The sequence below is a fragment of the Mytilus californianus genome, unplaced genomic scaffold (genome assembly GCF_021869535.1).
Source record: "Mytilus californianus isolate M0D057914Y unplaced genomic scaffold, xbMytCali1.0.p SCAF_12, whole genome shotgun sequence".
In the NCBI taxonomy this organism is placed as follows: Eukaryota; Metazoa; Mollusca; class Bivalvia; order Mytilida; family Mytilidae; genus Mytilus; species Mytilus californianus.
The window spans coordinates 14,280,749-14,308,674 of record NW_026262604.1 but is presented as its reverse complement, the minus strand read 5'-3'; the positions used below and the strand labels follow the sequence as shown (position 1 = coordinate 14,308,674).

Below are 27,926 nucleotides of genomic sequence, written 5' to 3'. Positions count from 1 at the left end.
TTCGTCTTTACCTCAAAAACATATTTCAAACCATTTTTGTGTTACGTCTGGCTTTAAATTCATAAAACTAGTTCTACTAATACACAGTATCAATTTATAGTGAAATTTGAATCTTTTTATTCATACCTTTAAATTAATTTTCTGTAAACGTTTCATAAGATAATAATAATTATCATCACGTATCCTTATGTGGAGATGGCAAACTTACGGAAATTCGTACCGAGAGTAAAAAAAGAGATAAATCGTTTTTAGCCCTAACTATAATGCTATTTTTCACTTGCAGTTACAGTCGTTGTCATATACTTGAAGGTAAGCGTTTTTATTTTTTGTTCATGAGGGGCGGACGAACATTGTTTATGAAATTCGGGATTGAGCTGCATTCTGGAATGGCAAGTTATTTCGTCGGGAATTTGGGAATTAGAAATTTAATTATATCAGGATGCTGGAATGGACACATTATTTTTCGGCCATTCGGGATTTGACATTTATTTTCTCGGAAATTCGGGATGAGACCGCTTTCTTCCCCCAACCACTATCCCCACCTCACCTTCCCCTCGTTACTGCTGTGAAAGCAAACAATTCTGAATCATTTGTTTTAAAGGAGAAACGATAATTATTAATCTTAAATTAGAAAAATTCATCAGCATGACAAATTAGACCCTTAGATCAGGTAACCAGCAAAAAAAAAAAAAAAAATCGTTCGAATATGTCATACATACGTTTGAGGAAACCTGGTAATCGATTTGAAAATAAAATAAAATGAACTTTCACTTTCACTGCATTAATACATAAATAACAAGTTATGTTGACTTGAATGTTTTCCTCTATATTTTACAGTAAATGGAAAAGAGTTCGAAACTAGAAAAGCAGATACAACAATTGATATTGAATATATCCGATTTGGAAAGACAATCTCATTTGTCTGATCGATTAGGTAATAACAGCATGTTTTTGAGTCTTATTCTGTCTTAATTTTCAAACAAATTAATTCTCTTGACGTAACGTGGCTTTAACTTTTAATCTGTTTGTTTAATTAAGGGAGCTTGAGTTAGAATTTACTGGACAAACTACTTTATAAACATGCCAAATGTACATTATATATTAGTTGCCGTATATTTTGATCTCAATGGAAAATCAATTTAACAGCACTGGGTATTCAACAACTATACAAAATTGTGCATGGCTTTTTTGCGAAAATAATTTTGTCCTATAAAAATAAATTCATCACAGATGCCAGGCTAATAATTGTGCACGCCAGACGCGCGTTTCGTCTACAAAAGACTCATGTGACGCTAGAATCAAAACGGTTAAAAGGCCAAATCAAGTACTAAATGTATCTCAATTCGCTTTCATTTTAATACCTTTAAACTGATGACTTGAATTAAAAAAGAAGACTACTGGATTCGACAATTATTGTGAGCTGCGACAACATATGGTTGCAATGACAAAATTTATGGTATAGTAAATCTATCCAGTCCTTCCTGTAGATGTGAATGCGATGAACATTTTCAACTCTACTCCTCGACGTAGACGCAGTCATTATACATCACCTACTCACCATGATGTCTCTAGTAATGACCTGCTGCCATTTATACAAAAGCCTGTATTTATTTATCACATACGCAGGAAGCTTTATTCGTTACCCCTTTCAAAACTTATACAACCTATGTTAGGGAAACTACTGTAACAGTTACAAACCCCCATTTAAACCAATACAAACTTACAGCTATCATCTCGGATATTGCAAGTCACATACTTTTCAAACCAGTTTGCATTCGAAAAGATTAAAAGGAGAAATGATCCTTTCTAAAACTTTCCTTTGCCAACAATGGATTAAGGCTGTGAGATTGTTGATACAAATCAGAATTAAGAAACTGAATGGGTCTATGAATACCCATGCTACATCAATTTTAAAAGACCCAAATGTGGCAAAACACTTGTCAAACCTCCATTACAAATATGTTGTTGTACCCGCAGATAAAGCCCCAATCAACATCGTTTTTGTGTGAAAATCACACTACATAAACTGCTTGATATTGACAAGGTATTGACAGTTCACTTGGAAACTCAACATATACCCTCACGATAATTACCAAAGAGAAAATCCTGGATAATCATAGGTCTGTTCTATGTTTCTTATGAATTTCAACCAAAGATGAAGAACATGATCTTCCATCACTGTATTGGATACCCAAACTACACACGTGTCCTTACGAACAACGTTATATTGCTGGGTCTTCCAAGTGCTCCACGAAACGTCTATCTAAATTATTAACATCAACTTTATCAGCATTCAAAGCAGGGCATCAATGTTATTGGGAAACTACCTATTCTAGAGGTGGCGTGAATCAGATGTGGATTCTAAAAAAAATTAAAGATATTTTTACAGAGTACATACAATCTAAGAGTCTTTCATCTTTCAATAGTATTAAAACATTTGACTTTTCTACAGTTTACACAAGTATTCCCCAATCCAAACTAAAAGACAAATTGAAGGAGTTGATCCGGCTTTGTTTCATAAAAAAGAATGACCAACGTATATATCTTGTCTTGATTAAAAGTATAGAAATTATCTGATGTACAAATATTTTGTTTACACTAAAATTAAAGATACAAAGAAACCGTATGATGTTCAGTAGTTGTTGTTTGTTGATGTGGTTCATAAGTGTTTCTCGTTTCTCGTTTTTTATATAGATTAGACCGTTGGTTTTCCCGTTTGAATGGTTTAACACTAGTAATTTTTTGGGGCCCATTATAGCTTACTGTTCGGTGTGAGCCAAGGCTCCGTGTTGAAGACCGTACTGTGACCTATAATGGTTTACTTTTATAAATTTTGATTTGGATGGAGAGTTGTCTCATTGGCACTCATACCACATCTTCTTATATCTATTAGGGAGGGATAAATCATACTTTGAAATCACTCTGACATTGTCTGATTCAAACAAAAAATTCACTGAAACTGATATTATCAAAATTGACAACATACTTGTTACGTTTGGAGGACGTGTTTTTCAACAAACAATCGACATTTCCATGGGAACCAACTGTGCTTCTCTTCTGGCCGACTTGTTTCTTTATTCAAATGAGGCTAACTTCATACAGAAACTCCTTAGGAAGAAAGAGAGAAAAGAAGTTAGCAGTATCCTTTAACTTTACTTTCCGCTATATAGATGTTCTCTCACTTAATAATTCAAAATTTGGTGACTACGTTGAACGCATCTATCCCATCGAATTTGAGATAAAAGATAACAGATACAGTTAATTCTGCCTAATATCTTGACTTATATCTAGAAATTGACAATGAGGGTCGGTGGAATATAAAACTTTACGACAAAAGAGATGATTTCAGCTTCCCTATTGTGAACTGTCCTTTTCTATGTAACAACATTGCATCAGCACCTGCACACGGAATATATATATCTCCCAGTTGATACTTTATTCCAGGGCTTGTATTTCCTTTCATGATTTCCTTGATACAGGGTTGCTGCTCACAAGGAAGCTATTAAACCAAGAGTTCTAAGTGGTGAAGTCGAAATCATCGCTTCGTAAATTTTACGGACGCCATCATGAGTTGGTTGTCCGTTATGGAATATCCGTTTCGCAGATGACAGCGGATATGTTCTAATTGTCGTTACTACAATCTCGTCCCCCTTTTCCCCGAATGTGACCTACCGAATTAGACTTATTACTGCATGAGTTTGACCTAAAATGAGCAACATACACGACGGTTGCCACATGTGGAGCAGGATCTGCTTACCCTTCCGGAGCACCTGAGATCACTCCCAGTTTTCCGAGCGGTTCAGTTTCCGATGTTGTGTTTTGTGTACTGTTGTTTGTCTGTTTGTCTTTTTCTTTTTTAGCCATGGCGTTGTCATTTTATTTATGACGTAAGAGTTTGACTGTCCCTTTGGTATCTTTCGCCTCTCTTTTAATGTTATTGGAATACCTTGTGTTGCTAAATTAGTTCATCATTGATATTCAAATGACATGTAAGCAAAAAAAAAAAGACTTTCAAGGGTTTCTTTTGTTTTGTTTTGGTGGTGGTGGGGGGTCATGCTGCAAAATCTTAATGTTTTGTGTACCGTTTAATTATTGTTCTGGTTACGCAATTTTTAGTTTTGCCATGGCATGGTCTATTTTAATTATTTTTAAATGATTTCGAATGCGAACTTGGTATCTTCACGTTTTACTTTCAAAACCCCAAAACAAAATGAAATGACCAATATGAAATAAGGAAAACATGTCCGATGAGAGCTCAACCTTTCCAGATATATGCATGACATCGGAATTTTTATAAATATTGAGGAATGCTACCTATATCAGTTTAAAATATCATAATATGAAGATACATATGCTGAGGAAAGCTTAATATGTGGCATGTATCGATCAGTCCATTTACAAAGTAACGTGTTTAAGTAAAATCCAGTGTATTTCGCAAGTAATGAGGAAGCGTACCCAGATTATCCAAACGCATAGCAATGACAAATTGACTAGATATTGTTGCTGTACAAACTGGTCTTGATGAATGGTTTAAGATTCAACCCGTCATAAAACAGAAATGCCAATTAATCAGATAAACATGTATACTTAGCTATAATTAGTTTTTATAGTTTGTAAAAATATAGTACACCCCACATCTCTTTTTATTTCTAAAGGATAACATAATAACATGATTTAAAGGAACAAGAATCCTAAAGGCCAAAATCACAAATTGAAAAAAATAGGCAACACCATAGCTAAATTCAAATAAGACGAAAATCTAATGAACATTTCGCCATACACTACACAGAGAAGATGGAGCAACAAATACCTTACCAAAACCCGTAGCTTAACCCGTAGCTTATTTTTGTTATATAGCTCTTCAATTGTTTCGGTACTTATACATCCCTCGGATTTCAAATGTTTGGCATTGAGCGTTCATAATGAAGGTCAACCAGAAAAGCGCTTCGGACGCATGAAATTATTAAACGTGTTGTTTTCAATTTTTTACATCACTGGGTCGATACCTCTGCTGGTGGACTATCAGTCCCCGAGGGTATCATTAGCTCAGTAGTCAGTACGTCGGTACTGACATGATTTATAACAAACTTTTCTAAAATTGTCCGTTGATAAATTTTGAAATTATAAAGAAATTAAGGTTTCAACTCCCTCAGACAAAGTTGACCTTAGATGAATTTGGCTATTTATTTTAGGTATTTTTGTTATATAGCTCTTCAATTGTTTCGGTACTTATACATCCCTCGGATTTCAAATGTTTGGCATTGAGCGTTCCTGATGAAGGTCAATCCAGAAAAGCGCTTCGGACGCATGAAATTATTAAACGTGTTGTTTTCAATTTTTTACATCACTGGGTCGATACCTCTGCTGGTGGACTATCAGTCCCCGAGGGTATCATCAGCTCAGTAGTCAGTACGTCGGTACTGACATGATTTATAACAAACTTTTCTAAAATTGTCCGTTGATAAATTTTGAAATTATAAAGAAACTAAGGTTTCAACTCCCTCAGGCAAAGTTGACCTTAGATGAATTTGGCTATTTATTTTAGGTATTTTTCTTATATAGCTCTTCAACTGTTTCGGTACTTATACATCCATCGGATTTCAAATGTTTGGTATTGAGCGTTCCTGATGAAGGTCAATCCAGAAAAGCGCTTCGGACGCATGAAATTATTAAACGTGTTGTTTTCAATTTTTTACATCACTGTGTCGATACCTCTGCTGGTGGACTATCAGTTCCCGAGGGTATCATCAGCTCAGTAGTCAGTACGTCGGTACTGACATGATTTATAACAAACTTTTCTAAAATTGTCCGTTGATAAATTTTGAAATTATAAAGAAACTAAGGTTTCAACTCCCTCAGGCCAAGTTGACCTTAGATGAATTTTGCTATTTATTTTAGGTATTTTTGTTATATAGCTCTTCAACTGTTTCGGTACTTAGCTCTTCATCTGTTTCGGTACTTATACATCCATCGGATTTCAAATGTTTGGCATTGAGCGTTCCTGATGAAGGTCAATCCAGAAAAGCGCTTCGGACGCATGAAATTATTAAACGTGTTGTTTTCAATTTTTTACATCACTGGGTCGATACCTCTGCTGGTGGACTATCAGTCCCCGAGGGTATCATCAGCTCAGTAGTCAGTACGTCGGTACTGACATGATTTATAACAAACTTTTCGAATATTGTCCGTTGATAAATTTTGAAATTATAAAGAAACTAAGGTTTCAACTCCCTCAGGCAAAGTTGACCTTAGATGAATTTGGCTATTTATTTCAGGTATTTTTGTTATATAGCTCTTCAACTGTTTCGGTACTTATACATCTCTCGGATTTCAAATGTTTGGCATTGAGCGTTCCTGATGAAGGTCAATCCAGAAAAGCGCTTCGGACGCATGAAATTATTAAACGTGTTGTTTTCAATTTTTTACATCACTGGGTCGATACCTCTACTGGTGGACTATCAGTCCCCGAGGGTATCATCAGCTCAGTAGTCAGTACGTCGGTACTGACATGATTTATAACAAACTTTTCTAAAATTGTCCGTTGATAAATTTTGAAATTATAAAGAAACTAAGGTTTTAACTCCCTCAGGCAAAGTTGACCTTAGATAAATTTGGCTATTTATTTTAGGTATTTTTGTTATATAGCTCTTCATCTGTTTCGGAACTTATACATCCCTCGGATTTCAAATGTTTCGCATTGAGCGTTCCTGATGAAGGTCAATCCAGAAAAGCGCTTCGGACGCATGAAATTATTAAACGTGTTGTTTTCAATTTTTTACATCACTGGGTCGATACCTCTGCTGGTGGACTATCAGTTCCCGAGGGTATCATCAGCTCAGTAGTCAGTACGTCGGTACTGACATGATTTATAACAAACTTTTCTAAAATTGTCCGTTGATAAATTTTTAAATTATAAAGAAACTAAGGTTTCAACTCCCTCAGGCCAAGTTGACCTTAGATGAATTTGGCTATTTATTTTAGGTATTTTTGTTATATAGCTCTTCAACTGTTTCGGTACTTATGCATCCCTCGGATTTCAAATGTTTGGCATTGAGCGTTCCTGATGAAGGTCAATCCAGAAAAGCGCTTCGGACGCATGAAATTATTAAACATGTTGTTTTCAATTTTTTAACGTAAAAGGACAGCAATTACTGTTCATTTAGTGGGACCTGTAACATTGCACGTTGATAAAATGTTATATCTACATCAATATAACATTATTTTTAGTTAATCAATCATTTAATTAAATGCTGTATATATTTTTAAAAGGTAACAGTTACCATGGAAATTTCCCTAAAGGTGAAAAAGGCTCTATAGTAGAAAGGGGTCCTAGCGGCCATAAAGGTACTGCTGGTGATAAGGGACAACAAGGTGAAACAGGAGATAAAGGTGAATACGAGGTAAAAGGTGGAACTGGAAACAAAGGCTCAGCTGGAAGTAATGGACAAATCGGAGATAAAGGCCCAATAGGAGGAAAAGGACAAAATGGTACGAAAGAATCAAATGAAGAAAAGGGCATGAATGGCGTTAAAGGACCTCTGGGAGAAAAGGGTGCAATAGGTGCAAAAGGTTCTTCGGCTAGCGACAAAGGTACCATCAAAGATGAAGGTCCAAGTGGACAAAAAGGGGAAGTCAGAGAAAAAGGTACACTTGTTGTAAAAGGTCATAATGGAAACAAAGGTGTGGATGGTGAAGAGGGCATGCCGGGTGAAATAGGCCAGACTAGTCTAGTTGGACCTACCGGAAGGAAATGTTTGATAGGAGAAAAAGGACCAACTGGCGATAAAGGACCAAAGGGAGAAATTGGACTTGCTGGCCTAAAAGGTGAACATGGCGAAAAGGGTATCAAAGGTGACAAAGGTGTAATGGGAAATATGGGTCCATGTTGGCGACAAGGGACACAAAGGTGAGAACATCAAAATTACGTAAAATGAACATTAGAAGAACATGTTTTGTTTTCCATGTTTTCCAAAGTAATATAATAAGAACAGTAGTTTTATAAATATAATAGTAATTTTAAAGGTTTATATGATAATAGTTGGTTTTTTCTTTACTATTCCATTATAACAGAAGGCTGCAGATTTATTATAAATAAATGACAGATCATTGTCCTTTTTATTTGACCCATACGTCACATATCTGACAAACAACTAATTTTCCTTGAATGAATGAAAAAGAGGAACACAATTTGTAATACCAGTGTTGAATATTATTAATATTCTCATAATTTTAGTTATTCTTTGATAATTTGTAATGACAGATGACTTCATAGAAATCCACGTAAAGAAACAAAAGAACATCAATTACTTGCTCCTACTGTTATTAATTATTAATTGATTATAAAAATTCAATGTTAAGAAAACTTTGAAATTTTTGATACACTAAGGATTGTCTACCCCAGGAATAAATTACCTTAGCTAGCTGTATTAAGCAAAACCTTTCGAAAATCTGGGTCCTCAATGCCCTTAAACTTTGTATTTCATTTGGCTCTTTTACTTTTTTAATTCGAGCGTCACTGATTAGTCTTTTATAGAAGAAACGCACGTCTGGCGTACAAACTTTTAAGCCTGGTATCTATGGTTAGTTTGTGTACTACTAAAGAATACATTGCAACGAATATTTATCCTATCATTGTACCAAGTCTCACGCCGATTGTAGTCATAATACTTCTTATAATATTATCTCTACTTCGTCTTTCCAGTATAAACATTGACCTACGAGACTAATACTGAATTTTATATCAATAACTAAAGATAATAAAGATTGAGGTAACATTTTATCCGTTTTGAATGAATAATTGTCACATCAACTTAGTATGTCTGTTTGGGTTGCTAACCCAATTTTGTCAATATAACGTAACTACAAAAAACTGTCATATAAGCGGGAGGTTTAACAATCTATAAAACCATGTTTAATTCACCATATTCTTCAAAGAATACATATACCAAGTAAGGAATATAACAGTTGTTTTCCATTCGTTCCGTTGGTTGTTTGATTGTTGATTGTTTATTTTATGGACTTCTTGAATTTACTTTAGAGTTCGGGATCTTTCTCTTTATTTTTATCATATCTTTTATAATGTCTTTATTTCAAATTACAGGCACACGAGGACAAAATGGTGATAAGGGAAATCCGGGAGAATGAGGTATCAAAATCGATATTCATGACAAATTGAAATACTTAGTTTCCTTTCAGACATAAATTTTATGATCAACTTGAAAAGCTAAATTTGTTGAAAGTTAAATTACAATGTAATATAAATCAGGTGCGACAGTAACCAAACAAAATTATTTCATAACAGTAGCATTGATAAATACAGACTGCAAACAAAACAATAGGAACAATTATTCATTACTTTTGAATAAGAATTCCTTTAGTTTTGTTTTAAATTTTATCATTGTGTTAACCAAGGAAAGACATCCAAACGGAGAGTTTGTAGTATTACTAATTATATACAAGATATTGAAAAACAAATAGAAACCGAATAGCTCAATGCAATATAAGGTACATGTATGATTTAAACATGTTTATCCGCTTTTTGATACTAATAAATTACTATACATTTCCCCCCTTTAAATTCCGGTACCCGATAATTGTCTGTTGTGATAATCTATCTTTAAACTTTGAAAAGTAATACGAACTATTAGGTTTCATCCTGTTCCTGTAATCTGATTAGTTAACGCTAATTGATGTTAAGACAAGTTTAATTCCTCTAAAGCCATGTTTTTGACGCGGTGTCTGTATACCAAATAAAGTTCAAATATTAGTGGTTTTTTCAGGAGAGACATTTGTTTGGGCATAGAAAAATAAATATCGTAGCCATTATTTTGAAATTTTCTAACATAATTGGAATGTTAAAATAAAAAAATTAATATGGGTAAGACATTAATAGAAGAACTAAACAAATAGCGAGCTAAAAGAACATCATAGTTTTTACTAATAAAAAACTGTAGCTAGAGTCAAACAATGATGGTTTACTAAGGATTTGACGTTGTTTACACTATTTTAGTGGACACAAATCATGATAGAAATGTGAGGACTTGTAAGATAATTAATTGATTTCTGAGTAAATACATCTTAATTTAAATATCGACGAGACAAAGTGGTCGTAAATCTCCTTTGTTATTCATATTGAAGTATGAAGTTATTGCTTGTAACCTCCGCTGAAACATAGAAATGCGGGGACAATTCGAAAAACATTTGAATGAAAAACGGCCATGTTGACATAAGTCTTTGCAGATATTACACAACGTATCAATAAATAGGAAAATGCAATTTCAAAAGCCTTATTATCGAAAATATAAAACATGCATCCTATTCTAACATTAAATTTGGAAATATTGTTTGTAGACTGATTGAAACCTTGTAAAAATTGACAATACTGCTGAGAATTGGTTCTATGATGAGTTTATTTACAACCACTGGGTCGATGCCACTGCTGGTGGAGATTTATTTCCCCGAGGGTATCACCAGCCCAGTAGTCAGCACTTCTGTGTTGACTTGAGTTATCATTGATATGTTCATAATTATAAATTAACTGTTAACAAAACTTTGAATTTTTGAAATACTAAGGCTTTTCTACCTCAGGAATAGATTACTTTAGCTGTATTTGGCAAAACTTTTAGGAATTTTTGGTCCTCAATGCTCTTCAACTTCGTACTTTATTTGGACTTTTTAATATTTTTTGATTCGAGCGTCACTGATGAGTCTTTTGTAGACGAAACGCGCGTCTGGCGTAAATATAAAATTTCAATCCTGGTATCTATGATGAGTTTATTTTCTTGGAATCGTTTATTACTATCGGTATGTACAATATAAAATAATAGTAATTAGTACTTAAATCCCCCTTTATATAAAAAACTGAATTTCGCAGTAAATAATGTATTTTGTCTAGGAGGGAGCAATTGAGGAACACAGACAATACCATTATCATCCACATAAAAGACTACAATACACACAAGTTCATAAAACATTTCTAAACTAAGCAACACAAAACCAGCAAACACCAGGTGTGAAATCTGGTGTTTCAGAAAATTAATAGTTCCTGCTCCACTAGTTACGAATTTGGTTTTGTGCTGTTGCGATATATTCCCAATGTCTTTTATGTGAAAGGTCATTTAAAGAAACATCATGACGAAATTTTAATAAGAATGACGACAACTATGACCGAACGCCGAGGAACGAAGTTAAATTACATACGTTCATTGAGTGCAAAAGTAGGCCTTTTAGAAATGAAAAAAAATGTTATAACAAAACGTATTCTCTTTACGTTTGAGTGATCTGATTTTCGTTTTAAAGAGATAACATTGTGATATTTAAGTGCAACACTGCAGTCTTTTTGTTTTGTTGACAACTGTCAAATTCTAATAAAAGTAGATATAAAAATAAGATGATGTGGTATTATTGACAATTAAAAAACTCTTCAAAAGAGACAAAATAACACAGAAATTATCAACTATAGGTCAACGTACGTCCTACAACAATGAGTAAAGCCCATACCGCATGGTCAGCTATAAACGGCCCCGAAATGACAAATGCAAAACAATTCAAACTAGAAAACTAACGGCCTGATTTATGTACAAAAAGTATAGGCTTCTGACGGGAGAGGCATATAAAGAATGTGTGTGTGTGTGTGGGGGGGGGGGGGGGGGTAAACATGTTAGCGGGCGCCCAACCCTCCCCTTATCATGGGACAGTGGTGCAACAGAACAACACAATAGCTACACAAAACAATAAAAAAAGAAAACATATTCAACAAGAACAAACAACAACCACTCAATTACAGGCTCCTGACTTGGAATAGGCACGTATAGAATGTGGCGGGGTTAAACATGTTAACGGGCGCCCAACCCTCCCTTGAACTGGGACAGTGGTGTAACAGTACAAGATATGAACAAACTATAAAAATCAGTTGAAAAGGGCTTAACTCATCAGATAGATTCAAAGCATGATGTTTATAGTCAGAAAAAACCCAGGCCACGTGTGGATTGGAGCTCATGATTCTGTACAAGAATCTCGTTTTATATGGGAATCCGATAATACAGTGCTAACTTATACCGACTGGAATGAAAACGAACCTAATTATGCTGGTCAAGAAGACTGTGTGCATATGAGTAGTGGTGCTACGTATAAGTGGAATGACATTCAATGTTCACATAAATTTTCATATATTTGTGAGAAATATTAAAACCAACTATGCGTTATTTCTCAGGTTTTAATCATGTCTGTAATATAATAGTCGCTCAGAGTTATTCCTTGTTGATTAAAAATTGTTTTTTTACTTCAATATGAATTTTTTAATGTGTTTGTTTTCCTTTTTTTTAAATAGCATGTTTGTTATTGTTAATTTCTTTCTCATATTGAAACCGGTTGTGTATGTCATAATTTGCAATTGATTTAGACATATATATGCCTATTTCTTTAGGTCCGTTTTGGTCAATTTTTTCCTTACGTTGTATCTTGTTATACATCCCTAGCTTTCTAATGTGTCAGTATGAGAATTTCTTATCAAGGTAAGCCCAAAAAGCTCTTCGCACGCACGAAGTTATAATTTTTTTTGTTATTCATTAATTCCTAATTGTGTATTTTATCTATCATAAATTACATGCGGAAATCTATTTCAATAAAAACATATCAATTACACATATGCCAACAAGTTGAACATGAAGAATAAAAAAATAGCATATACGAGCCAAAAGTTTTCTAAGATTTACAAAAGAATAAACTATATTTAGTTAAAGTTCTCAATTGTCTCAAGTCATGCAAACAGTGAATGAATAAAAAAAAAATCGAGAAGGATATTAAGGCACATTTAGGTAATCAAATTAAAACCTTTATATAATATCTATCTCACAGATGATCAAGAATAGTTTCACTGTTTGTTTTCATAATCCATTATTTTCTTTCCTAGTTCAAGACATCATCAAATGCATCTTATCACCGGACATCTTGTTCAATCGTGCAATCTATTAGGTTCCATGGTAGCGCAAGAAAGTTTTATTCTTTTGTTGGAGGGTTTGTGATGATCCAACTTTAGTTTTCTGCTTAACAGACTTTTGTTTGTCTTTCCAACTCGTTGTTTTCCATGATGAGCTCATTTATTAATTTTTACAGTATGTTCATACCTCATTTATCATGGTGAAAAGTAAATATATGATGGAATTGTGATAAGACGTGCATATCTAAGATCTCATATTTGCATTTTGTTAGATCACTGACATCAGGTCTGCTTCAGCAAAGTCCTTATTGCAACTGATTTCATATGATATGATTGTATCGACCCAAAAGAATCTTGTGAACTTATTTCGGACATACCATGATGTAGTCAGAAATTTGATATTTTTCTTGCAAAAGAGAAAGAATGGATGTAAATAAGTATAAATAATGACATTTATAAGTACACATACATGTAGAAATCGATATGTACAATGTGATAAACATCAATAAAATTGAGAATGGAAATAAGGAATGTGTCAAAGAGACAACAAACCGACCAAAGAGCAGAAAACAGCCGAAGGACACCAACAGGTCTTCAACACAGTGAGAAAATCCCGCACCCGAAAGCGGGCTTATGAAGTCAGAAGTGTTAGCAGATTCTTATACAAGTGACTTCCATATGATAAAAGATGTCGTATTTCATCTACGTTCAAGGAGTTTTTATGTAGTCGGATGATATTTTAAGACATTACTGTGACCTTGTTTACAGGTTAAATAAACAATCGTTCTCCAACGTTGATTATAGACGATTAAAATATTCCCTTTATCAAGATTTTGATCAAGATTACAGCATTGTATTCAATATTGAAATTACCCTAACCTTTGTAAACACATTATTCTTATGGAAAGACATCGAGTATATGATCAAAAGTTTAATACTCAAGTACTAGAACAAATGACGAAAACCTTTACTTATTAATTGTTTGATTTATTCGATTGGAAATGGAATTCATTCTTGTGAAGGACAGTTTCACGCAATCACATTGACTATGGTTACAATGTTATTCTCATTGACTATTGAACAGTGGTATACTACTGTTGCCTTTATTTACAGTAACTGTGAATCATCTAATTTTTCTGCGTAGTTAATTTTCAAAATGGTGGAATAATGGTTGAACTAAAGCAAATAACTCCATTATATTAAGATATACAGATCTACGAGATGGTCATCACATACTTATTTTCCTAAAATAATAGTTTTAGAACAATTCAATACCACTAGATTAAGGTTATTGCAGAGCACCTGAACACTTACATTTGCATTTTACATTTTATACATATCAATTGTCACAGGTTTGGTACAGTTGATGGTGATAGTGTTAAAGGTTACAAGTAGTAGTCACGAAAGACGTTTTGTGTTTGCCTTGTTGAACCTTATTAGTAATTAAAAATAACATTTGATATATTTATTGCTTCCGAATATTACTGGATATACCTTCATGAAAAAAACGCTAATACCTTACATATTGAAAACCACGGATGTTTAAATACCTAACATGTTAAGAGCTGTATGACCAACGGACATCACAGAAAAACAAATCAATATAATGTCAAATTTAACACTGAGGGAGTACAATCCATAGTATTTATCGCGCCAGCAATGAAAGTTTCAGAATGCGAGATATAGGTGTTGCTGTTACGGTGTCGTCGTCTTCGTTGTGGCGGCGTAAACAATTGTTAACGTTTCTGCTTAAGTCCGTTTAATATGAACTACTTATCAAATATCAATGATATTTTCTTCAACGTTGCATTACTATCAGTACATATCAGTTTGACGACTATTTTTGACCCTAGGTCATGGTCCAGCAACTTTTAATTAATAAGCTATTTTCACTGTTAAGTTTTCTACTGAAGTTAGTTTGATAGGAACTACTTGTGATAGATCAATATATTTATATAAAGTTGAATCAATATCAGTACTGATCAGTCTGATAACTATTTCGAGGCCCTGTCCCTTTGGTCATGGTTCAGTGACTTTGAAATAATTAGCAATTTTTAATGTTAAGTTTTAGGTTTAAATCAGTTTGATAGGAACTACTGGCGACTATTTTGAGGCCCTTCTTTCGTAGTTCACGATCCAATGACTTTCAATTAATTCCCAATTTTAAATGTTAAGTTTTCTGGTTAAGTTAGTTTGTTATGAACTACCTACATGTATAATAGACAATGATATTTTCTTTAACATGTGTATAAAATTGTATCACAATCAGTACATCTCAGTTTGTCGATCATTTGATAGTGTTACCCTCTATGTCACGATCCATCAGTTTTGAATTAATTAGCAATGTTGCTGTCCATCAGATTGTCTTTTTATCAATTTTCTGCCAACAGACAAGACATATCTCTGTATCAAAAGTTTATTTTATTTTGTTTTAATCTATCAACAGAGAATATAATTACAAAAAATTGTGATAAATTGCGTCAGTATTTGCTGCGGAATTTGTTCCACTTAGTACCACTAGTAAACCAATTTTGATCTGAACAGCTCTTTAAAGACGGAACAATAAATTGTTAGTATTTCTCAGTTTTTCGTGTCATTTTTATACTTATTGTCATATCTATCATCATATCTATAAACATGATAAATATAATCTAACAGGTGTCACGGTATTCTGACCGCAGACTCTTAATTGCTTTAACACATGTTATATATTAGTAATGTTTACTGTTGCAATATAATATCTTGATGTGTAGCTTGTAATAAAGTGTAGTTTGAAATATGTCTTGAATGAATACAGACCTAAATATGCCCAATCTAGAATAAAACTTGGTGTCAGATTAAAAAATGAATGGATTAACTACCAAAATGGATCAACTGAAGCCACCCATAGCCTTAATTGTAGAGGGAAATATATCCGAGAATTGGAGAAAATGGAAACAAAAATTCCAGTTTTACCTAGACGCTACTGAGTTCAACGAAAAAGCAGAAAAGTTGCAATGTTCGCTGTTACTTCATTGTATTGGAGAAGATGCCGTAGAAGTTTTCAACACGTTTAATTTCGTAGAAGATGAAAAGGACAAAATTGCACCATTGCTAATGAAATTTGAACAATTTTGCAATCCAATAAAGAACCAGACATATGAACGTTATAAATTTCATACGTGTTCGCAAAGTGAAGGAGAAAACATAGACCACTATGCCATAGAACTAAAAAACAAAGCCAAAACATGTGAATTTGGACAGTTATGCGACAGTTTTGTAAGGGACATAATAGTATGTGGTATACTAAGTGACAATGTTCGCGAAAGATTACTAAGAATTCCAGACTTGACACTCGCAAAGTCAATAGACATATATCGAAAATCAGAAGAAAAAAGAAAATTCTTGGATGGTAAATTTGAATCTGAATGTAAAATATCTGAATTTCAAATTGGATACGGGTGCGCAAGCAAATGTAATTCCGTACAAAGTATTGAAATTAGTGAAAGGAGATATAAACATTATTCCAAGCAAAACAAGAGTAGTCACATATTCAGGTGAAAAAAATGAATGTGCTAGGTAAAATGTTACATAAATGTATCTCATAAAGATAAAACTGAACGAATGGAATTCGCAGTTGTAAATTTCAATGCTCAATGTATATTAGGATTAAGTGCTTGTGAACAATTAGATCTAATTAATAGAGTTATGTCAGTTGAGAAAAGTGCCGAATCTATTTTGAAGGAAAATAGTGATTTATTTGAAGGAATAGGTGAATTAGAAGGATATCATCATATTGAATTGAATAAATCAATCAATCCTGTTATTCATCCACCGCGAAGAGTATCGATTGCTCTGCAAGAAAGATTAAAATCAGAAATAGAGAGAATGGAAAAATTAGGCATTGTGGAAAAAGTGGAACATCCCACTGAATGGGTTAGTTCAATAGTTATTGTAGAAAAGGCATATGGTAAATTGAGGATATCTTTGGATCCTAAAGATCTTAATCGAGCAAAAAAGAGAGAGCATTTCATATTGCCGAGACAGGAAGAAATAACCGCTAAGTTAGCAAGAGCGAAATATTTCAGTAAGAAGTCCAAACCTGTGTGCGTTCAACACACCATTTGGAAGATTTAAGTTTTTGAGATAACCGTTTGGAATAAAATCTGCTAGCGAAGTGTTTCACAAAGCCGTATGTAAAATTCTTGAAAAATTAAATGGTGTCGAATCATTTATCGATGATATATTAGTGTGGGGATGTACAAAAGAAGAGCACGAAAAGAGATTAAATGAGTTTATAGAACGAATCCATACCGCAAATTTGAAGCTAAAGCGTGATAAATGTGAAATTGGAATTTCAGAAGTGACATATTTCGGTCACAGGTATACACGAGAAGGATTGAAAATCGACGACAACAAAGTGAAAGCGATAACCGAGATGAAATCACCGACAAGCAAAAAAGAACTTGAACGATTTCTTGGAATGGTGACGTATATAGCCAAATTTGTACCAAATTTTTCATCAAACACAGCAGTATTGAGGGATTTACTGAAAAAGGATGTACCGTTTCAATGGGACGATAATCATGATAAAACATTCAAATATCTGAAAACATTGATCACAAACTCTCCAGTGCTAAGATATTTCAACAGTACAAAGCCAGTAAAGTTATCCGTAGATGCATCTCAAAATTGACTAGGTGCTGTACTATTACAGAAAGAGTTGCCAGTTGAATATGTATCGAGGGCAGTGACTACATCGCAGAAAAAATGGGCATAAATAGAAAAAGAGCTGTACGCCATCGTATTCGGGTGTGAAAGATTTCATCAGTATGTATACGGAAGGAAATTGAGGTAGAAACAGATCATAAACCTCTAGAAGCAATATTCAAAAAGCCACTAGTAAAAGCGCCTCCTAGAAAACAAAAACTTATGATACGACTTCGGAAGTATGACATTAATGTTGTATACAAACCAGGAAAATTGATGTACATATCGGACACTTAGTCAAGAGCTTACCTAAATGAGTTCGACAACTCGTGTGATAAGGACAAAGATGCTCAATTACATTTATTGGTAAAACATGTATCCGTATCAGAGTCGAAAATGGACGAATTTCGGAAAGCAACAGACTGTGACGATACATTAACAGAACTAAAGAACACCGCAAAGGACGAATGGCCCAAGAGCAAGTCGGAAATAAACGACAAAGTCAAACCATATTGGGACTACAGAGAAGAAATTCATGAAGCACAAGGATTAGTGTTCAAAGGAGAAAAAATTGTAGTTCCGTTTCCTTTAAGATAAGAAATGCTACAGAGAATTCACGAGGGACACCAAGGAATAGAAAAGTGTAAAAACAGTACAAGGAAAGTTTTGTTCTGACCGCTATGTCAAAACAGATAGAAGACGTGGTTCAAAGGTGTGACATTTGGAAGCGTTTTCAAAACTCAAGTGCGAAGGAGCCGATGTATAAGCCGAATTACCGTCGCGACCGTGGGAGAAAGTAGCCACAGACGTGTTTGACTTTAAGAACAGGCAGTATTTGTTAATTGTAGATTACTAAACAAAACTCTTTGAAGTGAGTATGCTGAACAATTTGACTAGTGACACAATCATAAAGAACATAAAGTCGATATTTGCACGACATGGCATTCCGGAAATACTTGTATCTGACAATGCAAGGTATTATACAAGTTCAAAATTCCAAGAATTCGCGAAATCGTGGGAATTTAAACATATTACGCCGAGTCCGAGATACCAACAAAGCAATGGATTAGCGGAAAGGACAGTTCAAACCGTAAAACAGCTATTAAAGAAAGCCGAATATGAAGGAAAAGATCCGTATATGAAGGAAAAGATCCGTATATGAAGGAAAAGATCCGTATATGAGTATCTTTAATTTCCGAAATACTCCGTTAGACAGTGACATGCCGTCGCCATCTCAACTATTGATGGGTCGCCGTTGTAAAACAAGACTACCCATAACGAAGAAGTTACTGAGAACCGAAGTTCCGAAAAATGCGAAGAACACTTTTGTTGAAAAACAAGAGAAACAGAATCTGTATTATGATAAAAAAAAACAAAAGAACTATCAAAATTGAACGTTAATGACAATGTATATGTTCAAAGAGAAAATCGTTGGAAACCAGCAGACAATTCGCGTTCGTATATTGTAAAAAAAAAATGACAAATTGTACAGAAAAAATAGAAAACATTTGATGGAAAACAAAAACAATGTCGTAATTGTAAATGACGATTTAGACACTGAGCCAATAGCGCAACCGAATACTGTACAAAACGAAGTGAAAGATGATTACAGTACGCGTACAGGAAGAATGGTGAAAAAACCAGAAAGACTAATTGAAAACACGAATTAATTTGTAGGAGTTAGGTTAATATTTAGATTAGGACAATTTAGCTTTAGATACAATATTTTCATTAATTACATACACATCATTTCAATATTTCATTTATAAAATTTATTTGTTTAGTAAAGCAAAGGTTTACATGATGCCATTTAATTTCATTTAAGTAAAGAAATGAGATGTCATATCTATCATCATATCTATAAACATGATCAATATAATCTTACAGTTCTCACGGTACTCTGACCGAATTAATTGCTTTAACACATGTTATCTGTATTAGTAATGTTTACTGTTGTAATATAATATCTTGATGTATAGCTTGTAATAAAGTGTAGTTTGAAATATGTCTTGAATGAATACAGACCTCTATATGCCCCATGCTAGAATATAACACTTATCCACTGCGGTAAAGTCAATACTGTTCAGACAATTCTCTTGCAGTCAATTAAGATCTGTTCAGGAGTGCTATTTACCTGCACACAACAAACTTAAACTATATTGTCTGAAAAGCTACTGAACAGTAGTGAATGACTGGAAGCGAATTGTTTGAACAGTACTGGATTTACCATTGCTGATAGGTCTGAAAATTGACTTGAAGACTTAATATGACCGAATAAATTATTGTTCAGATTTATCCGATGTTGTTATGATCAAAATGATCGTTTAAAATTACAATTCATTTTCTAGTGTACCGACCTTGAAATTTCTATCAATGTGCTTGTTGTAAAGTATAAACGTTATCACATTAAATACAAGATGCTTGTGGAGTTTGAAGTAGTTAAAGTGCTTCTTTGAAGTGCACTTGCAATTATGTATAAAATTTGAGAAAAGGTAATTTCATGTTGGTATCAAAAAACATTCACTCAAATATATAGATATCAAAAGTGAATCATAACTTATTTCGTTGTCTACGATTTTGGCTGCAACATTTTGTCCGTTTGATTATAGGACTCCATGATATCAATTGACTTTTTTATGATAGCAGTTACTGGTTAACTCTGATGCACTGGTTCAATCCAGTTTCTGTACAGTATATTGGACTCCGATCTAAATAAACTAACACTAGTAGTTACATTTCCAAGAGTCATGGGTTCTCTCCGGGAACCCACCTTTTTCAACCAATAAAAACTGGCTGTTCTGCTATAGCAAACTGTGCAAATATGGGTTTTCTTCATTTCTAAAGGCCGTACATGGACATATAGTTGCTCACACCTACGCCATTTGGTGTAAGGTGTATAGTTTCTCATTGGCAATCATTACACATCTCGTTTTCTTTATATTGAAACAATCAATCACTCTTTTTAAAATCGCCTTTTCTCTATCTTCGGTATTAACCTTCACTCTTATTTTTATTAAATGAAATTATCTATGTTAATGAAAGGTAATTGTGGAAATAATTGTGTACCTAAAGATGGCTGGTGACAATGGTGCAGTTGGCACAAAGAGTACAAAAGGAGACATCTGTGTAGTTGGTGAAAAGGATTCCAAGGGCGAAATGGGCAGACATGATCTAGTTGATGCCACCGGAAGAAATGGACTACATGGCTTAAAAGGTGAACATTGCGAATGTGGTATCAAAGTTAACACTAGAAAATATGAGGTTCATATCACTGTAAATGGTGCTGTTTAAAAATACCAACATTAAGTAGACGACTTCAATGACTTCAGGGAAATAATAGTGTTAAGATGAGTATTACAAAGTCTGTGACAAGCAAGTGTTCTACAAGGATCCTCAACACTTCACCTTTCATTTGATACCTTAATGATAAAATATACTCTACATAGTTTGATATTTACACTTCCAAGTATGTTCTTTTTTGACCAGGCCCGATTCGGTGGTATTACATCTTATAAAGTTTATCCAAATAATTTTGCAAAGAATTCCGCTCAAACCGGTGCTAGGGGCCGTCTTAAACCTACAGTGAGGTGAGAGTTTTGTTGGCTCCGTGTTGAAGGCCTCAGTTTCAGATGTAGAACAGTAACAAAAGCGCTGATCCTTTGCTTTTTGTGTGATTTTTGCCGTGCATGTACTGATTTTGTATCATGGATGGATACTCCATATCCTTTGTTTTCCTATTATAGAAAGTAATTAATACATATTGTAAGTGGGTCTAATGTTATTCTGGTTGTGGGAACACATTGCCTAACCTTTAGTTTTTAGGTAGTTTTTGTACTTTGGGATGTCTTGTGTCCTTTTCCCTAGACACAATTTTGTCTATCTTTCAATGACGATAGTTTTTATTCCATCTTGGTATCTCATATTTCATTGTTCATAACAAAATAAAAAATAATTGAAAATGGTGGATATTTTATTCTAAAGAAAATTAGCATTCTAATTTAGATGTATTGAATGTAGGAAATATTGGTCAAAAAGGCAAAAATGGAGGTACATCATTGATTATCATTATATGTAAATTTAGATTTCGGGAATGTTCATTTTTTGTACCACATAAATGTTAATGGTTGGCGACGTTGTTATAAATATTAGAAGGTGTGGTATGATTGCCAATGAGACAACTCTCCAACAGAGACTAAAGGACATAGAAGTTAATAACTATAGGTCACCTTCTACAATTAACAAAACCCATACCGCATAGTTAACTTTAAAAGAACCCGACAAACGACAACCACTGAATTATACAGGCTCCTCACCTGGGACAGGCACAAACAGAATGTTGTGGGGTTAAACTAGTTTACTTGCGCCAATCCCCAACCCCTCTCTCCACACACACAAACTGGGACAATATTGTAACAGCACAACATAAGAACAAACTATAAAATCAGTTGAAAAGGGCTTAACTCATCAGATGGATACAGAACAGAATATTGCCAGAGACTGTGTTTTCAATTATTAAATTAGAATGTATAACAAGCAATAGTTCATATTCTACATTTAACTTAGGCGACTGTAGTAAATCGATTAGGAAGAGACAAAGGTAATAAACAAAAACTGAGGGAATCGCAAAAACTTTAACAGAAGCGACAGGGTAAACGTCTCTATCTATGCATCCATTACCAGCCATGCAAATTCACACTCAGTCTCAAGTGTAACAATCGAGAGTACTACATAATCGGTTAAATAACAGACGACTTTACAATTACATGTCGCTAGTGAGTTGAGACAATGGCATATCATATTGGTCAATCGATTTGTGTTGGTGACAGTAAAACGTATGTATATTGAAATCATTAAAAAATGTTGTTGAATTTTATAATGATCGTCATTGTAATTAATTTGACAGATCAATTGTCTAATATATATTGATTGCTATTGTTAACCTTGAAATTATTCATTTTTACAAAATAATTAGCACAAAGACAACTTGTCAATCAGCTTGTGGCAAGATCAAAAGTAAACATTATTAGCATACATATATTTTGAACAGTTGTAAGGTGATTAAATTTTACAATTCACTTCATTATTTCATTTTTGATTAAATATTGTGTTTACCGACATGTAAATATGCTACCTCCATCGTCCAAGGTTTTGTCATATTTTACACGAAATGCCGACTTAAAATTGGTGAAATATAAATCATGTAAATGGAATGTATGTATACATGGTGGTACGAGTAACACGCTTAATCATCTCAAATTGAAACACTCCTCATTATTTTCATGTAAGGTCAAATTGTTCTTTTTTTAATTATATTCTACGTTTTGCTGACAAATAAAATTTTGTGGTAGCTTCAATTTAGGGCTAAATATGATTTTTAATTGGCTTTCTCTTTCTTCGAGTTGTCATAATTGGATAGGGTGGTACCTGTCCAAAGAAGAATGTGATGAGTTCAAACTTGTTTACATATATATCCTCGAACTATTCATTTGACGTTTTCGTAGAACAAAGTAATTTCATATTTAAGATTGAACAACACTGTATTTTGACACTGTTGTTTTCAAAGAAATTGCCATGCCAATGCAATTACAAGTTTTCTATTCAGAAAAGCTATTATTTCTGCACTTACAAGCGTTTTAGAAGATTTATTATTTATTTGAAGAATAATAGTAACTGTATTTAACAACTGATAATGGTCGAAATAGTCAGTCGACTCTTCAAAAACGTTTAAGCAAATGAAAAACGATTTTCACCCAATTTTGGCTTTTTTTTTACTATAATTTAAAAAAAATATACATGCTATAATAGATAGAAAAAAACTTGAATAAGGCAAAAAAGAACAGCATGAAAATATTCATATATCACTTATAATGGTCGAAATTGCTAGTCAACTTGTTATTTGAGTGATTTCCCGTAAATGTCGATTTGTTTCTATTTTGCGTTATACGCTTAAACTACAGCAGATAGAGGAAAATAGTAAATGACAAAATAATATCAATAAAAAGGTCAAAATGATGGAAATTATCAGTAGAATCTCTACTAGTTGCCCTAAATGATGATTTAAGTGTTTTTATCAAATATCTTGAAAATATATTGTTTTCTGCTTTAAGCAAAAGCATTCTTTACCATAACTACTCAGTACATAACTAGATTTTTATCTACGATTTGACTTCAATCAAACCTTTGTCACCCGTTTGCGCCACTGACTCTCGCTGCACCAACTATCTCCTCTTTCACCTTTTTCTTCCTTATCACCTACGTTACATTTTCTGTCAAACGGGTCTTACTTATCTCCAGGACCGCTTTTGCCTCTAAGCCCTTTTTCACCTTTGAGTAGCTCTTCCATTGAGGATTTGTCTTTAAACAAAAATTGATTTCATCAGACTAGAAATATGAAAAGAAGGCCTATATGAATAAAAGTGGACGTGACTCATTTAGACCGCATTCACATGAAACATAACATGATTAATATTGTTCAAAATACGATCTTTAACAATAGGGAAATCATTTAAAAAATTGTCAACTATAAATCACTGAAAATCTTAAACAATTTTGAGAATATTAAACAGAAATCAACAAAATCAACCACAGTGGCATATTCCTCGTAAAAAAATAAGAAAAGGAAACAAACAAATAAAATCATTGAAATATAACAAAAAGCAACAACTTTCTAAAATTATGAGTTGTGACAGACATGTAAACATGTCGCTGTGATAAACAATATTTCTAGTTATGTTCTTATTCGCCAAGCTTAACCAAACATAAACTAGTTAGTCAATAAAATTCAACACATGTATTATATAGGAATGAGCTCTCCAAGTGAGAAGCACACTTTAATTTTTCAAACCTTCAAACAATATACTCGAAAACATCAAGCCTTAGCAAATCAACATACTCCTGTCAATGACCTTCCATCTCAGTAAAATATATCACATTTTACACGGATACACAGTCGGTATCGGAATTCCTTCCAACAAATACAAAATCTACGACAATCTACAAAAGACAGTAGATACATAATATTTACACTATCATGTCAAATTATTAAGGAAGAGACATACGATAACCAAACAAATCATACAATAACAAATCAGGTATGCAACCATGTGCTAATCAACACGTGTTGAACATAAAAAAAAACACATATATGTGCTTCCGTTACTATTGATAATATACAACTCAACCCTTCCCCGTGTAATCTTCGTCATTTGAATAACAGTCCGGCATCAAATAGAATTGAAATGGAAACGTGGAATGTGTCAAAGAGACAACAACCTGACAAAAGTGCAGCCCAAGGTCACCAAGGGTGCTTCAACGTAGCAGGTAAATCTCGCATCCGCAGGCGGGCTTCAGCTGGTCCGTGAACAATAATGTATAACAGACCAGCGAAACAGATGCCACACTATACTCCAAAACATATAAATGAAACACAATTAAAAAACAGAAGACTAGCAAAAGCTGGAGGTTCCTGACTTGGGACAGGCGAATAAATGCGGTGGGGTTCAACATGTCTGTTTTCATTGAACTAGTACACATTTTTGTTTAAGGGCCAGATGAAGTCCGCCTCCGGGTGCGGGATTTTCTCGCTGTGTTGAAGACCCATTGGTGGCTCTTTGGTCGGGTTGTTGTCTCAATTTTATTTGTAAGATCTCAACCCACCCCTATACATCTAGCTAATGTTGAATAAGCAAACACACAGCAATACACACAATAAAATCATTTCAAAAGAAGTCCGAGTCCAATGTTAGAATAGTTAACAGAAAAAACTAAGCAAAATGACAATGATCAACATAAATTAACAAAAGACTACTAGCAGTTACTGATATGCCAGCTTAAGACCTCAATTAAACTGATCGAAAGAGTATGTTTTCAACATATGAAAAACGTTCAATAGTTATCAGTACGGCAAACATTTTAGATAATATTAAAACCAAGTTGCACATTATATGGTTGCTTCATAAGAAGATTTTTTTTGTCTCAAAAGCAGTCAGATAATGCATTAACTCTTTTCATATGCTTTTTTCAAATCAACAAGATTGTTTTGTCACTGATTAGTCTTTTGTAGACGAAACGCGCGTCTGGCGCAAATACAAAATTTCAATCCTGGTATCTATGATGAGTTTCTTTATATGAACATCAGGAGATATGGTGACGTACAAATGATTAACATGTCACAATGACAAACTCTTGAAGCCTTCAGCGTCAATGGAAAGTGTTTATATTCTGTTAAGGTCAATCAACTGTACTACTGTAAAGCCTGAATCATTAATTTGTATATCATGTATTTTAGCAAGTTACTTATTCTACACAGTATGCTGCAAAATATTTCTGCTTCAAAAGTCTTCGGTTTGTAAAATGTTGACAAGCTCAATTTGTGTATCCATTTTAAATTTTGACGCCGCTTGTCTAGTCTGTCTTCCTTATTTAGATATAAAAGCAGTATTTGATACTCGCAGTATTGCACATTTTGTGTAATTATTTGATTTCTAAAATGTAACTCAAAAGTAATACGGACTTTGTCCTCTTTCATGTGTGTAACACCTGTCTCATATTGTAAACCGAAGTTTATTTGTTATAGACAATGTTTAAAACAGAAAAGTTAGGATGAACAACAATGGAAAAGGTGTTATTTACCACGAACAATTAATTTGATTGTCTCGGTGTTGTCTTGGTAGCGTGCTTACCTCGAGTGCGGGAGGTTCGGCGGTTCGAACCTCGACCAGATCAAATCAAAGACTTTGAATTTGAAATTCGCTGTATCGTTGCTAAGCACGCGGCACTAAGGAGATTGGAATGTTCGCAGTCAGGATAATTTGTCGGGATAGGGTGACAGATTCAACATCCATCCATCGTCATCATTATACAATGCATATACAATAATAGATGGAACTTGTTTGTTTTTTTATTATATCCCCTTTATCAGACAAAAATATTCGTTAGAAAATAGTTAATGAATAAAATACTACGCATGAATTTATTCATAAGTATGAGGATAAGTGGATACTTAAGAAAATTAACCTATTAATCATAATGGATATATACATGTTTTAGATAAACAACGTAAATGATATGTGTCATTTATCTGAAACAATACACTAATTTTTTATGTGATATAATTTTATCTACAGTCTTCTGTTAAAGAAGACGTTTTATAATAGAAAGTTATTAATGTACAACAATTATGTACACAGCTTATAAAAACAGTTCTTGACATACACTTTCAACTTGAACTAACTTTAAAAGTTACACCTGTTTGACATTTTGTCGCCATCAAGGCAATCACTTTCTATTAAACTAATGCCGACGTTGATACCCTAATCGCCATGGTTACCATTTCAACCAGGAAGCTTATTAACTCCATTTAGAAAAAAATAAAATAAAACAGAAAATGTCAAAATGACTTACAAAATATTTTCTTGTTTGAATTGTTATAGATTTTGTCATTGCGGTTTTTATAGCTTTCTTAGCGGTATTGGTTGTGCTCATGGTGGAAGGCAGTAAGGCTTACCTGAAAGTGCTGACATTTACGTCATTTGGTCTCTTGTGGGTAGTTGCTTCATTGGCAATTATACCACATCTTTTTATTTTTAAATCAAACACATGTGATTGTAAGTGTTAATTACCTTATTGATTTGACAACTGAACTTGTCTTTCTAAACCGGAAGTATTCATTGTCAGTAGTTGTACCTACTTTTCTAATCCTGAAGTCTTTTACACCTAGTACGCTGAAATATAATGAAATAGTGTCGTTCTAACATCCAAATAAAAGTAAAGGACTTTCAACATTTCTATCACGGTAAAATTGTTATTGAAATGTTTGTAAACAAGATGAAAATAAAAAGGACAGCAATACATGTTTTGCCCTAATAGAAAGGATGCTCTAAGCCATATATGACACAACGTTTTGAATTTGTTGGCCTCGAACGTTTTTGGAGACAATTACTATTGGCACTTTTTTATGGTTAAGGGCTATCAAATCCATAAAACTTGTTTATACGATTACACAGTATAAGTTTATAGCGAAATACTAGTATTTTAATTCAAATCTTGAAATTACCTTTTTGTAAACGTTTCATTGGATTATAATGTTGATCTCACGTAATCTATGTACTTATGTAAAGATGGTAATTGAGGATACTCAGATGTCTTATAAGAGGTGTATGAGGGTGGGATTGAGGTACGCGATTTGACAAATAACGGTTACCCTCTTTTGTTTAAAACAAGTTAACGATCAACATTATTTCATTGTTTGATTCTTAAGCTGCGCAACAAGTACCGTTTGACAAGAAGCGCTGTATTGTTA

At 33.6% G+C, this 27,926-nt stretch overlaps 1 pseudogene; it reads left to right on the top strand.

Moving 5' to 3' along the window:
* Positions 1–276: 276 nt before the first annotated feature.
* Positions 277–14,332, top strand: LOC127722295 (otolin-1-like; annotated as a pseudogene).
* The last annotated feature ends 13,594 nt before the right edge of the window (positions 14,333–27,926 follow it).